Genomic DNA, 15065 nt, shown 5'->3' with positions numbered 1-15065 from the left:
ATGGATCGAACAGTTATTAATCGATTGGTTTGGTGATGATAATTATAATATGATCCCTCCAAATACGGGGGATAGTTCCATTAATTCACCAAGTACATCTACAGGGGGTTTGACTCAACCAGCTACCCTCGAAGGGGCTGATCGTCTCAGTTCTGATAAACTTAAGGGTTTGTTGAGTGAGTTGGGGGATTCGACGTCACGTAACATCCTCATTATTGAGCAAATTGGTGGAGGAAATGACATCCCCGTAATGCCCCCTGTCATGCCCGATTTTAATTTAGTTGACTCTGCCTTGCACAATGTATTTGTTTATAGGTCTGAGTTTGAGGACCCATTTAATTCACTGACATCAGGTAGCATCATAACGGATCCGATGGACATAGTACACTCCTATGTGGGCAAGATTCGAGCCCTTCTTGAAAGACTGATTTGAGAGGGTGGTGGGAGGGATGGGGTTAAGGCTGCCATCGCACAAAAAATAATTTATTTCAATGAAAAGGCGGATGAGGTGTATGAGCATTATTTACGTATTGAAATGCTACCACTTCATCCGGACTTGAATAATTTTGAGGGTGTTTTTATGGAATGGGTTGACAATATAGTAACAAAATTGGAAAATTATACTGAGTTGGGTAGTGGGTCGGTGGTTTTATTTATTGGGAGTTTGGATATTAATGTGGGTAAATTTAAAAAGAATTTTATTTTAAGGGGGGCCGCGGGAGTGGGGTGGTTTTGGCAAAATATAATGAAGATTTAAAGCGGTTTAATGGTGTACAACGATTTCGTTTCTATACAGGGCTTCAATGCTTCAAATATGCATTTCTTGTGGCAGCTCACAAGCCTCTGCAAGAGAATGCTAGTAAGACACTATTGGACGATTTTGCAGTTAATGGGAGTCCAAATTTCCCTAAAGTAGATTTTAATTGTTTAAATGATCAATATCCAGTAACACTTAATGGGATAACTATTTTTGAGCAGGCTAATGCACATTTAAAAATTGGTGTTACTGTTCTACAAGATGACAACAAATTTTAGAGGGGTGAGTGTAACAAAAGGAGTATATTTCCACTGAGGACTCCATTAGTTGATTCAGTGGAATAATACGATTGCCTCTTTTACCAACCGGTCAGTAATCCTAATTCAGTTTGACAGTTTTTTTCAATATCAAAAATAAATCTGGTTTTAAGTGAGGGTAAAGGGAAACAACGGGGGGAATGCCATTATTGTCCAACATGCCTTTCTAGATTCCGGTCAGAAATTAAGTTAAACAACCATATGAAGCATTGTAAGCGTCATGGATATCAATATGTGGAAACGGTTAGCGATGACATGGCAATCTTGCGATTTAAAAACTTTCAAAATTCACTCTAACAGAGTGACAAGGTGACCTTAGACTGCGAAGTCGCTCTCATAGATATGTATGATCCATTGAATTCAAAGCTTGTTAAAAAACATGAGGTCATTGCAGTCTCTTATGCTCACGCACAAAGAGACTCGTGTAATTCCATGCAATTGGTAGAAATAGTTGAGAGATTGGGTGGTGAGGATTGTATGCTCTCAGCCGTGACAGCACTCATTAAAACAGCCAATCAATCGATATTACTACTGTAAAATAAGTCCTATCCAGTGAATCTATCACCAGAGGACGAGTTGGCTATTAAAAATGAAAAAATATGTTGGGTATGCGAGGGGGGAATTTGTTGAGGGTAATAATAAAGAGGGAAACTGGAAAGGGGATAAGGGGAAAGGGGGTAAAGGGGTGGTCCGCTACCACGATCAATTGAGCCACCCGATTGTATAAGGATTGAGTAATTTTCTTGGAGTGGCCCATCAATCGTGTAATTTAAACATTAGCCAACAATTGTTTCTACTTGTCTATATACACAATTCCAGCTATGACATGAAATTTATTTTACCGGCATTGGCGCGATTGCAACGAGGTGGAGTTGTAGATTGCGCATGGGTAGATGGTTCTTTTTCTTATAATATCATACCCAAGTCATCTGAAAAGCTGCTGCTCTTAGAATTCAAATGGCAAATAATAGATAACGATAAATTGTGCGTGAATAAGATCCATTTTTTAGACTCCTTTAGCTTCTTCCCCAAATCCCTAAGACAACTCATTGAAGTACAGAAAAGTGACGATTTTAATAGTTTCCCTCTCCTTATACAACACCTCCTGAAACAGCAGGGCTTTTCAGACGGTGAAATGTATGATTTATTAACGTGTAAGGGCATATATCCGTATGAGTACTACAACTCAACCGCGAGGCTTTCTGAGGAACAATTGCCGTCCATCACCTAGTTCTACGATTCACTTTACGAGCGTCAATGCACCACTGCCGACTATGAATTTTCCAAGAGGGTTTCTGCTATGGGAGAGTGTAAAAACGGGTGGGAGTATTGTAGATTGTACCTGGCAAGTGATGTGTTCTCGGTTCTGGATATTGTGTGTAAGAACACCGATAAAATCTCTGTAGAATTTGAGTTGGATTTTGGTTATTATTTTTCCACTCCTCATTTGGTGATGGATTCAATTCTTAAAATCAGTAAAGAGGAAATAGGCTTGATCACCGACGTGGATCAGTATCTATTTGCAGAGAGATCAGTAAGGGGGGGGGGCGGTACGTTTTTCATGGAGTTCGTATCCTTGAAACTGATCCGACTTGACATGACACCGGTGTAAAGTCGGATGCAGTTTTCTTGGATATTAACTCCCTCTATCCGTCGGCAATGTCTCACTACTCTTTGCCGTTTGGAAATTATAAATGGTTTAACGATACCCGTGCTTTAAATTTCCCCAACATTCCCATTCTTTAAGAGAATGAGCCGCAGGGGTGGTTTTTTGAAATCGATAGTAAAAAAGCCGCGGAGTATCATTACTGAGTGAAGGATTTTGTATTCCTGTACATAAGCAGAGCGGTGACTAGGGACTCTTTGAGTCCATACAATATTTCTAAGGTAGTGGATGATGGTGTGCACTGGACACCTTCAAAACAAAAACTTATTGCCAACCTTCATCCGAAAGAGAATATCGTTGTACATCACGTTCTTTTGCGGTGGACGGTAGCCAACGGTTTCCACGTCACAAGGATAGATAGAGTCCTCCAATTTTACCAGGAACCCTATTTGAAAACGTGTATTGACACTTTCGTCGATAAACGCTCCGACGCGAAAACGAAGGTTGAAAAGGAAATTTTTAAACTCATTTTGAACTCAGCCTTCGGTAAAATGTGTGAGAGTGTACACAATCGAAGTCGTTGTGACATTGTGACTGACCAAAAAGAATGTGCTCGAATCGTTGCCAATCCAAACTTTACATCATTCACCATCATAGACTCGAATATGGTCCTCTTAAATAGAAAAAAAAAGAAACGTAATTCTAAATAAAAATATTGCAGCTGGCAGCGCAATAACCGAAATATCAAAAAACCTCATGTTGTCATTCTATTACGATATATGTAGGCGCCAATGGCCGGGAAAGGGAGACGTTCAAGCATATTATTGGGATACTGATTCACTTTTACTAAAAGTTAGAACTGCAAATTTATTGGAAGATTTGGAAAAAGGCGTGGACACTAGCCCTCGAATGGACTTGGCCAATCAGAACGAGTCCACCGATGTAGAGCGAGTGAAGTGTCAGGACCCAAATCTGTCTTTATTGTTAAAATCGGAGACGGGAAGTCACTTTATTTCCGGTGGTGTGCTTGCGGTTCTGAAAATGTTTTGTGTAGTAAAGCACAACGAGATAGTCAAAAAGTCTGCAAAGGGGTGCCTAGACACTACATGAATATGAACTTCAACATGAGTGTACGCAGAAACTGTTTGCAAAATAGTATAGTTCCAAGGGCGAAGGTCACGGCAATTCGGTCTTTAAAATTTAAAAACCGTACTGTTTTAGTAGATAAAATAGCCATGTGTCCCGTGTCAGACAAAGTCTATGTGTGTGCGGATGGTGTGAAGGTGCTACCCCATGGACATTATTTGACTTCTGACCGAGGTGTGTGTCGAGATTATAGACATCGCCTCGGTCGGGAAAAAATTAAATAGTAAATGGTTGGGTGGTGATTGGATTCTTTTTTTTAACAGATATTTTTTTTCCAACTCAGCATTATTTTTTTTCACAATTCAGCAGTAGTTTTTTTTTCCAACTCAGCAGTTTTTTTTTATAGTAGGGCAGAGTCGTATTTTTTTTTTGTAAATAAAAAAAGTATTCAAATTGTTTTCTGGCCCCGCGGCCGGCCCGGGGGGGGGGGGGGGGGGTACCGGCCTTCGTCCGGCCGCCGCCAGTGGCCACCGCGCCCTTCGGGGGGGGGGGGTGGGGGGGATCTCAAAATTCAAGATGTTGTAAATAAAAGTGATATTTTTAGTGCATTATTCATTAAATGTTGTGTTTTTATAAATAAATTAAAAAAAAAGTGTATCTATTAAAGTGTTTTTTTCTAGTGCCTATGTAAATGTTTTTTTTTTATTATAAATAAATTTAAAAAAAAGTGTATTTTTTCTCTCATATTTAATGTGCTTTTTTTCAATGTAGTATTTTTTAAGTGTTGTTACTTTTTTATGCATAATAAAAGAAAATATGATTCTTTATTCGTCTTCGTCTCATTATTATTATTCTTGAACGGAGTAGTAGTAGTAGGGAAATTATTTAGTCATTAGACAGCTATAGTCTACAGTTAGTTGTCTAGGTGAACTGTTGAAGGGAACATGTATCAATTTAAAACACCATTCAGATCATTTTTTTGCGGACCATCAATGTACGACAAAACGACACTTTTAACAAAAATAATTCAAAATCGTAACAAAATGTTTTTAGAAAATCCAACTAAAATATACTATTTCTACAGAGTTTGGCAAGAATCTTATGATAGAAATAAAAATTTTGCCCCAGACACGAAATTAATCCATGGACTTGACATTTTCAACAGTATTGAATCAAAATCTTGGTTGATTATTGACGATCTGGCTGAGTCCATTGAAGAAGGGTGTCAGGAGATGATACAATTGTTCACTGTCCGATCTCATCATCAACGGATCTCCGTAACCCTAGTTCTACACAATCTGTTTCAGCAGAGCAAGTGTATGAGAACACTTGCTTTGAATTGCACTTACTATATCATCTACAGGGTTGTTCGTGATTCCAGTTCCCTCATAACGTTAAACAGACAGGTGTATCCGGGTGAGTCAATATTCCTACTCTCGGCCTACAATCAGGCTACCAACAAACCCTACGGATATATTCTATTGGACCTGAATCAGAACACACCCGAGGATTTACGTGTAGTCACCGATATTTTTGACACTGAAAATACTGTATATCTGCCGGTGAACAGTAAAAAAGGTCGTTAGTTGCAATCATGACGCTAAAGAAATTATTTATTCACCGTCCTAGGTAATTCAAAACCATGACTTAGGAAGGCCATACTCAAACATGGTGTCGACAGAGAATTCATTAATCTCATGTCAGAACTTTGTTTAAATCTAACCGAAGGCAATGTTCAACTGCCAGAAGGTGTTAAGCAACAGAAAAAGCAACATCGTTCCCTTGTACGCTCCCTAGCATCAGCGGCAAGTAAAAATAAAGGAAACGATTTTAAAAGAAACCGACTTCTTCAGGCGGGCTGTAACTTCTTTACATTTTTACTACACGTCATTTTAGGATCTTAAATCAATGTCTTCTAGAGCGAGAATGATCAAAGCATACTGATCGACTCAAATAGAACTTACCCTTTTATCGAGGGAGTTTATGAAGAAAAATCTCAATAAATTCATTAGCAACGGAACCATTGACAGCGATAAAAAATAGATTCTGCTTCAAAACGCACTTTATCGAGTGGAAAGACACAAGCCCTATCATGAGAGACCCCTCAAAGTAAATGTCATTGAATCCAATAAGGAAATGACTCCATCATCATCATCATCATCATCAACGATAATACCAAAAGAAGAAGAAGATGATTTGTCTAAAGTTCTGGCAAGCGTTGTAAATCTAATGTCATATTCCCACCGTGAACAGCGTAAGAGAATCTTCAAGTATCTTATTGACAGTGAAAATTTTCGAATTGAGGGCAAAGGTAATGAAGTTGTAATACACGGCCTGATATATATTATCCTTAATCTATTTTAGGATATGGTTACAAATAATAAAAGACTTTTAAAAATTGACAGTCACCAGCATACATTTTAATATTGGTCAAACTTCCCCAATAGCCCTATTGCCAATAAACATATTTTAAAACGATTAAAGGATTTTGGTCAAATATCAAAAGATGTTTTTAAATCATTTTTGGAAAATACTACTAGCACGCCAAGAGGAAACAATGATTTGACAAGAGTTATGAGTGGGGGAGTCAAGCGAAGACGTCTTAATATCACTGCATCCCCCTCACCATCACCTGTTAGTAAGCAAATGGGCAGTGGACACTTCACTACGTGTTTACGTTCAAAATGGTTGAAGCATTGAAACATGTTTATGAGAATATTGGTGAAGTGAGAGGTTTAAGTTCACCTACCGCACCTGTTCAAGTGACTGGACATGAAAAAAATCTGGCAGGAGGGTATCTACATAATGAATCAAGTTACACTCTACATCATAATCGTAGAGTTCGTGGTAATCACTATCGAAAAACTAAAGCCTTTTTCCCATTACAAATACTACAAGCAGATCTTTTGACTCTAGATGAGATTCAACGGCGTCACAATTATCCATACAAGTACATTCTACTTGCAATCAATGTTTTTAGTCACTACGCATATGCCAGTCCACTGCGGTCAAAGAGCGGTGATGAGGTTGCTAAAGCTCTTGAAATCATCCTTGAACAGGATTGCTATAACAAGATTCAAACGGATCGGGGAAGTGAATTTTTTAATCCCCATGTAAAGAAGGTTATACTGAAATATAATGCAATCCTCTATCATAGTCATAGTCCAATAAAGGCAGCATTGGCCGAACGACTGATAAGAACTATTCGACATTTAATTTCTAGATATTACACTTTAAAAAATACTGCTGCTTTTATTCATGATCTGGAAAGAATCATGTTGATCTAGAATCAACATCCACATCGACTCCTGTCCAACTCAACGCCAAGAGAAGTTTATCATGATGCCAACACACTTGACACTTTTCTTAAACAGTGTTCCAATGGTGTTGGTGGTGTTGGTAATGAAAAGAAAAAGAAGAAATTCAATGCTGGTGATACTTTTCGAATCAGTCGGACTACTAATGTTTTTGAAAAGGGTAATTACTTATGGTCCACTGAACTTTTTAAAGTCTCCAAACTCTTGGACACTATTTCCATTTATTATCGTCCACGTGACTTGAATGATGATGAGATTCTTGGCAGCTTTTATGATTATGAATTAAAAAAAGGTCAAAACACCGAAATCTAACAAATTGAAAAGATATTAAAGACTCTTACTCTCAGGGGTATGGAACAGTTACTTGTTCATTGGCTAGGATACAACTCTCATATTGATCTTTGGATCAGTGTTGAAGATAATGACAATGCCCAATGATTTTTAAATAACGTTTAACACCAATGTCTCCAATCCTCTCTGCAACGATTTAGATAAGACTAGTGATTTTTGGGAAAAACTCGCACCCACTATCACATTTAATAATGGAATGTGTAAAGCTGTTCTTGGTGATTGTACTCTGATAAATACGAAAGAGGCCTTAAGACAGAGTCATGCTTATGATAAAAAAGATTCACCTTACAGTTAGTCATTCTTTTTTGAGTTGCAGTTGATTGAAGCATATAGATCTAGTAAACAGCCTGATGCTGCATTTAGGTATAGAGAATATGGTACTATGACGGATTTGTGTCGTGCAATCAAATAGAAAAATCTCATATCGTAGGAATGGTACATTCCATTTTAATTATTCAATGGAACATGATAGGATTTACATTACCTCACCCGTTGACACTGAACTGATTAATCTCAACGATAAACTGAGAGATGTTCTTGGCTTTAAACAGAATATGATCAATGGGAAAAACGCTGGAACTGTTAGCGGGATGGATCAAGTTATTTTTGCTGATTATCCACCTGGTCTCGCCTCGGACTCTTGCATATTTCTCTACACCTCCTTTGTGGAAACATCGAGTTGGTAATTCAAATGTCCCCCTCCTACGTGTTCTTGAACGAAAAACAACCCATGAACAAGTTCATCACTATAATATAAAGCATCTTCAGTATGTACCTGTAAACACTTCGTATTTGGAACTCTGTCAGTTAACATTAAGAAGTGAATTAGGTGATCCTCTAGCAATAACAAAAGGTTTGGCCGTGATTACATATCATTTTCGACCTACTCGGCAACAACAACAACAACAACAGCAAAATGACTAATAGAAAAAATATATTTTTATGCCCTGATATTGATTTCTATGTTACTCCTCTCCTACCACGACAGTTGGGTCATGGAAGGGATTATTATAAAGGCCGTTCATCAATTTTGGGCTACGGTCTTGGCAGTTGGTTTCCTAAACTGTTTCGCTCTGCACTACCTCTGGCTAAAAAAATATTGCGCCGGTTGCCGCGGATTTTGCATCCTCTACGCTACAGGATTGGGGGGCTGGCAAAGATTTTAAAAAAAAGTTTTTCACAAAATCTTAGATCCGGCGCACGGTCCCTTGGCGAGCGATTGAAACAAAGTCGAAAAGGTTTTAAAAGGAGGAGAAACATCTCTTAACTCATCAGTCTCTACTCAGGTCAGAAGCGAAAGACATCATCGTCACTCTTGTCAAAGAAAAGTAAGAAAAAGAAACCAAGAAGAAAAATTTTTAGATCGAAAAGGGATTTCTTTTCCTAGATGGCATATCTACCCCACAAGGAATCTCATCCCACTGTCATCACATCTCCAAATCTTTTCAATGCAGAAAGTGTGGATGTCAGTGTAAAACACGGGTACTATGAACAATTCTATCCGCAGCAACCCCTTTCTGAAAACATATATCTTGAAATATGGTCCAACAAAACCTACTTAATAGAATTATTATCTACATTTACCGATTTAAAAGTTGTGGCGAGGAAAAAGTCCAACGATTCACCTCCCTCCAATTTCAATGGTCTATCCTCTTAAACTGGCATACTACACAATTTATTTAAACAAATATGTGTCTACATAAATGGAACATTGGTGAGCACCAGCAACAATCTATCAAACTATGCTAGTTACATGCAATTTATGTTGATGACTCCAATGGCCCATGAGAAATTGAGAGGTCTGCCAATGGGCTATGACTATAGAACAAATGTTGATACTGACGGTGAACTCACTTGGGCAGTGAGCAAGGAGTACCATTTAGTTGGTAGACTCAATAAAGAAATACTCAATATATCCCAACGGATGCCCCTCAATGTTAAAATTTATATAAAGTTACAACTTGCACCATCCAATTTCATATTAAAAAAGACACTTGATGCAGCACCCAACGCTAATGTCAATCTCACTTCAGCAATACTTCATCTGCGAAAGCCACCGGTCATGAGTTCTGTTGCTTGGGCAGTTGAAATACTAAGAGCCTCTGGAAATAATATCAAACTGCTCGTTCCTCCCACAATCGCCAATCAACGTCATATTGTCACTCGATCAAGTGCCTACACAAATTCTTCATTTATCACTGGTGAAATTCCATCGAAACTCGCCTTGGGATTTGTAAAAAGTGCCAGTGCCATAGGATCGTGGACAAACTCGCCACATGAATTTGAATTATTTAGACTTTCACTCTCTTGTCTGTAAAGTAAATGGAATTCCTCTCTACAATTTATCCTTTGATAAATCCTATAGGACCCTATATGAGTTGACAATGCAATTCCTAGATCAAGATTCTCAACTATATGAAAATGGTATTACCGATTCAATGTTCGCAAAAAGCCATGGTATCATTTTTTTGGACTTGTCTGGTACTCAAGATATGAGTATTGTCCGAACGAGTACTGTACGTTTGGAGTGTATCTTTGAAAAACCATTGACAGAGAGTGTAACATTAATCTCACTTAATCAATTTGAAACCTACTGGGAAATTACCCCCGATGGTAGTGTTCTTTTAGACTTGGCACCATGAACACCACTCAAAAAATCAATGTATTTAACATGGATCGTTATATGTCCGAATACGAATCCTATAACCTCAGATTTCCTTCAATATATTCATACAGCTAACAAAACCATTATGATTGTTAATAGCAGTCCATCGACTGTGCAGACGGGTCATTGGCTACGCATCTTTTAGACAGCGAAGAATATAGAATTTTTTGATCCTCTTGGTCTACCATATGCATTCTACACACCACAAATCAAAAACTACCTTGAAGGAAGTGGGAAACAATTAATCAAAATTGGATGCGAGTACAAGATTTATCGACCAAAAGCTGTGGATTTCATGCATTACTATATTTCATTTTTCGATGTCGTGACTATACTTTCAGTGAATTTCTTAACATTTATGTATACAGTCCCCGTTTGAATGACTTTATAGTAGAAACTGCCCTCTCAGACCTGTATAATATTGATTTCAGTGCCCTAAGAATAAAGTGTTTTAAAAATATACGTGAATTCTTCTATTAATAAAATATATATGCACTATAAAAAAGTCTTTTCTCTTCATTTTTTTAGATTTCTTCTTCTTTTTGATAGTCGTTTAGATTGTCAACATCATAGTCATCGTCGTCGATAACGATTAGTGGTGGTAGATCATTTGGATTCAAATTGTACTGATCCTATTGTGCAAAGTCCGGATCACATTTTCCACAATATTTTGTAACTTCATTTTTATTAAATCTTCTTGTGAAGTCAATGATACTATTACGATTCATATTGAAAAATTCACTTGTTTCTATCTGATTATTTGAAGTAATGTCGCACACAATATTCTCATATGAAGAATCACTTTCTGTCACAGACAAATAAAAATCGCTAGGTTTATAATCATTACTTGCATTGTCCTTACAACTATGACGTAGGAACCATACTCTCTTCATGTTTTTACAATTGAATTGTGCTCCAAATTCTTCTTCCCAATACAATTTAAAGCCGCGACGATACCAATCCTATAGAAATAAGCTGAAGTCATGTTTAGGGTTTTTTCCAATAATACCAGGGTAAGTATTTTCCCATTGGTCACGCTTAACATAATGACAATTGGAGCATAGATATCCATTAGGATAAGAGTCACAAGTTTCTTTAATACAGGTATTACAGTCCTTAATTTGCACTGCATATCCTTTATGCAATTTACACGGATTGCATAGTCTACACTTTTCATTATAGTCATCAACTGTAGTACAGTTCTCACATGAAGACCAGCTGCCCAATGTATATAAACATAGTGAACATGTATGAAAATTTTTTCCGATGTTGTCCCTCTCACTGCCAGAAAGAAACTGACTCAAAATCAATAAAAAAATAAAATTGTCTTCTAGGAGGAGGAGGAGGAGGAGTAATCGTGCATCGTCACAAAAACTTATTTCCTATTGTTTTAAAGAATGAATTTCTATGTAGTGGTTAAAAGCAGAATCACAATGTCATTTTGCTTCGTTTTAATTAATATATCAATAAGCTGAGTAAATGTATTTGATTCGCAATTCATAAGCTTCATACAATAATCAAAGGATGAAGAATCAGATCCCGTTATACAGTTAATCATTTCTTGAGAAAATATTTTCTGTTGAAGAGATAATTCCTAAAAGTCATCATCTAACACTAAAAAGGTTTTCAATTTGACTAGATTCCGTAAGATCTTCCTTTTCTCAAATCCAATCATTCTTGATACTCCCACTACCAACTATAGACTAAAATAACAATCGCAAGTTTCGTGAACAGCACGAATTTTCACAGTAGTTGAATCCGGTCATTACATTGTCTGCTTGTATTGGCGGGCGTACTGTGCGCTTGAAAGCATTGTATCTATATAGGAGTAATGTGCGCTTGTAAATATTATAGATATATAGGAGTACTGTGCGCCTGAAACTGTTATAGATGTATGGGAGTACTGTGCGCTTGTAAATATTATAGATATATGGGGGGACACTGCGCTTGTAAATATTATAGATATATGGGGGGACACTGCGCTTGTAAATCTTGTAGATATATGGGGGGATTGTGTGCTACCTTATATTATAGCTACATTGGGTACCTGTCTTCTCTCTATCATTATAGCTACATTGGGTACCTGTCTTCTCTCTTTCATTGTACACAGTAATTTCCTACCTGTGCGCTCTCTTTCATTGTAAACAGTAATTTCCTATTACCCCCGTCTCAACCATTATATCTATACTACTCATGTTAACATATAGTATTGGTTTTTAGGAAGTATACAGACGTTTTAAGGGGGGAATTTTTCTGGTAGTAGGGGGGGTGGGTGGGTCGGGGGGTATTTGGGAAGATCTTTCCATTTAGGAAGTTTTCATGGGGGAAGGGACATTGCTATGAAGGGGGCGCCGGATTTAGACCCCATTATTTTAAAAAAAAGATCAGAAATTAAATATATAAAAAAACAAGTTTTCCAACTGAAAATAAGGAGTAACATCAAAACTTAAAACGAAAAAAAAATATTACGTGTATGATTGGGTTCAACCCCTAGTCAATACCTCGCTCTTTAAGCCAAGGATTTTTTAGTACTTTCATAAGAGCTATTTATTCTAAATAACGGCCTTTGTGATTAAGGGGTCATGTTTAATGACTTGGAACCAAATTCGAACTTTAGCTTAAAGAGCGAGGTATTGACTAAGGGGTGAACCCCCTAATATACGTATTAAAAATATATGAATATAGAAGTTTGTTACGTAAGTTAATTCGTAAGTTACGTATACTAATTACTAATAAAAACGTTCGTAAATAAAATTAAACAACTTTCGAGAAAGCCATTTAACCAAACAAAAGTAAATTAATATACAAATTTTGTTTTAATTATTCATGTACGGTGAACCAAGATCGAAACATTCATTAAACTCAAAAACGTTTAAAAATTAAATAAACAAATACGTTTTTTAACTGAAAGTAAGGAACGACGTCAAAACTTAAAACGAACAGAAATTATTCCGTATATGAAAGGGGCTGTCCCCTCCTCAACGCCTCGCCCATTACGCTAAAGTTTGACTTTCTCAGAACTCTTATTTTTTTTTAACAATAAAAAACTTAAGCGTAAAGAGCGAGGCGTTGAGGAGGGGACAGCCCCTTTCATATACGGAATAATTTCTGTTCGTTTTAAGTTTTAACGTCGTTCCTTACTTTCAGTTAAAAAAAAACTTGTTTTTTTTTATTTAATTCTAATTCAACGGCCTTTTTGTTTCAGTTGCCGTTCTTAAAAAATTGGGACAAACAATCTAACTTCTACAGTAGGGTTCTCTGTTACGCTGAATCTGATGGTGTAATTTTCATTAAGATTTCTTGAATTTTAGGAGGTGCCCACCCCCAATTTCAAAAATAAGGCTGTTTTCTCAGGCTCGTAACTTTTGATGGGTAAAACTAAACTTGATGAATTCTATATATTGGAATCCGCATAATAAGCTAATTCTTATACTGTATCTATTGATTTCAAAATTCCGTTTTTTTTTCGGTTTCGGTTGCTACTGAGCCGAGTCATTCCTTACTTACAGTTCATTACCTCAAACTGTTTGAACAGTCAAAAATTAATCATAGGCAGGGCAATAGCACTGCCTAAGTAAAGAACGATGTTGACACAATGTATTATTTATTTTTTGTTTTTTTGGTTTCTTGGTCTTAGACCAGGGCACTTCGTATCGAAGTTGTCCTAGAAACTTCGAAAAGGGCTCATTCGATTGGAAATAGGAGTGGCTTGTGCCCTATTTAATAGTTGAAAGTAATTGGAAGGCAACTAACACCCCTTCCACGCCCACCATTTCCCCAAACACATCCAATAAAAATTTTGAGATAGCCGTTTTGTTCATAGTAATTGAAAGGTCCGGAAATTATATCTAAGAGGATGACACTCTCCCCACAGCCCTCAAGGTAAGGGTTGTAAGTTATGCCTTGGGGGTATATAAGTTTTTTATTGAAAGCTTTGTCATAGAAACTTGAAAAAGGGCTCATTCGATTAGAAATTCAAAGGGTTAGTGTCCTTTTAAATAGTCGAAAGTGATTGGAGGGCAACTAACCCCTCTCTCACGCCGGCCTTTTCCCCAAACACATTCAATCAACTTTGTTAGATAGCCATTTTGTTCAATGTAGTTAAAAGTTTTGGAAATTCGGTCTTTGAGTATGATAATCCCCTCAGAGCCCTCAGGGCAAGGGTTGTAAGTTATACCCTGGGGGCATATAAGGTTTTTATAAAGTGATGTTGCAGAAACTTCAAAAAGGGCTCATTCGATTGGATATACGGCTTGTGCCTTTTTTAATAGTCGAAAGTGATTGAAGGGGACCTATTCCCCCTCCCACGCCCACTCTCCCATTTGCCCATTATGTTTAAAAACTAAATGTTGCCTTGACATTAAGTCAAAATGCACTGTGTTAATGCTAATTCCCAATGCATCTCAGCAGTATCCCAAGAACGACTGAGGGTTTTATGTTCAAACTTTCGGGGCTACTTCTGCTCTTATGTTCAAACTTTCGGGGCTACTTCTACTCTTAAAATTTACCCAAATCAAAATAGCGTAAGTGTATCCAAGCTATCAAAGAAAGTAGCCTAAACAGATTTTTTTTTGCGAATGGTATCAAGTTTTCTATTTCAGGTCAACTAGAAGAGGTATGAAACTAAATTAATCACTACTATTTGTGTCTGGATTTTTAAAAGGGTGTATGTTGTTAAAAATAGCTGAAAATTTTTCTCCAGCATACAAATAGCAGGCCAAACTATAAAGTATTAAAAAAAACGAAAAGATTTAAAGAATTATTTTCTTTTTCTCTGAAAAGACTATGTCAATATAAAACGAAAAGGAATTGATTTAAAAAAAGTTTTTCCACAAAACAAGTTTTTCAAAGAAAAGTAAAGAACTCCATTAAACCAAAAATGAGCAAGAATAAAATCAAATAATCTACCAAGCGTGAAACTACCACAAATCAGGATCGATAAATGAATGAAACCCAAAACGAACAG

General features: G+C 37.0%; 1 protein-coding gene across 1 annotated transcript in view; it reads right to left on the bottom strand.

The window, feature by feature from the left end:
* Men-b (NADP-dependent malic enzyme b, mitochondrial) overlaps window positions 1-15065 on the bottom strand; it is a 270075-nt gene that overhangs the window by 229852 nt on the left and 25158 nt on the right. The gene's annotated exons all lie outside the window — the stretch shown is intronic.

Source organism: Artemia sp. Qi Xiang Cuo, chromosome 2 (assembly GCF_049724085.1).
Source record: "Artemia sp. Qi Xiang Cuo chromosome 2, ASM4972408v1, whole genome shotgun sequence".
Lineage (NCBI taxonomy): Eukaryota > Metazoa > Arthropoda > Branchiopoda > Anostraca > Artemiidae > Artemia > Artemia sp. Qi Xiang Cuo.
Note: the sequence above shows the minus strand (reverse complement) of the source record. Positions and strands in the feature narration are given on the sequence as shown.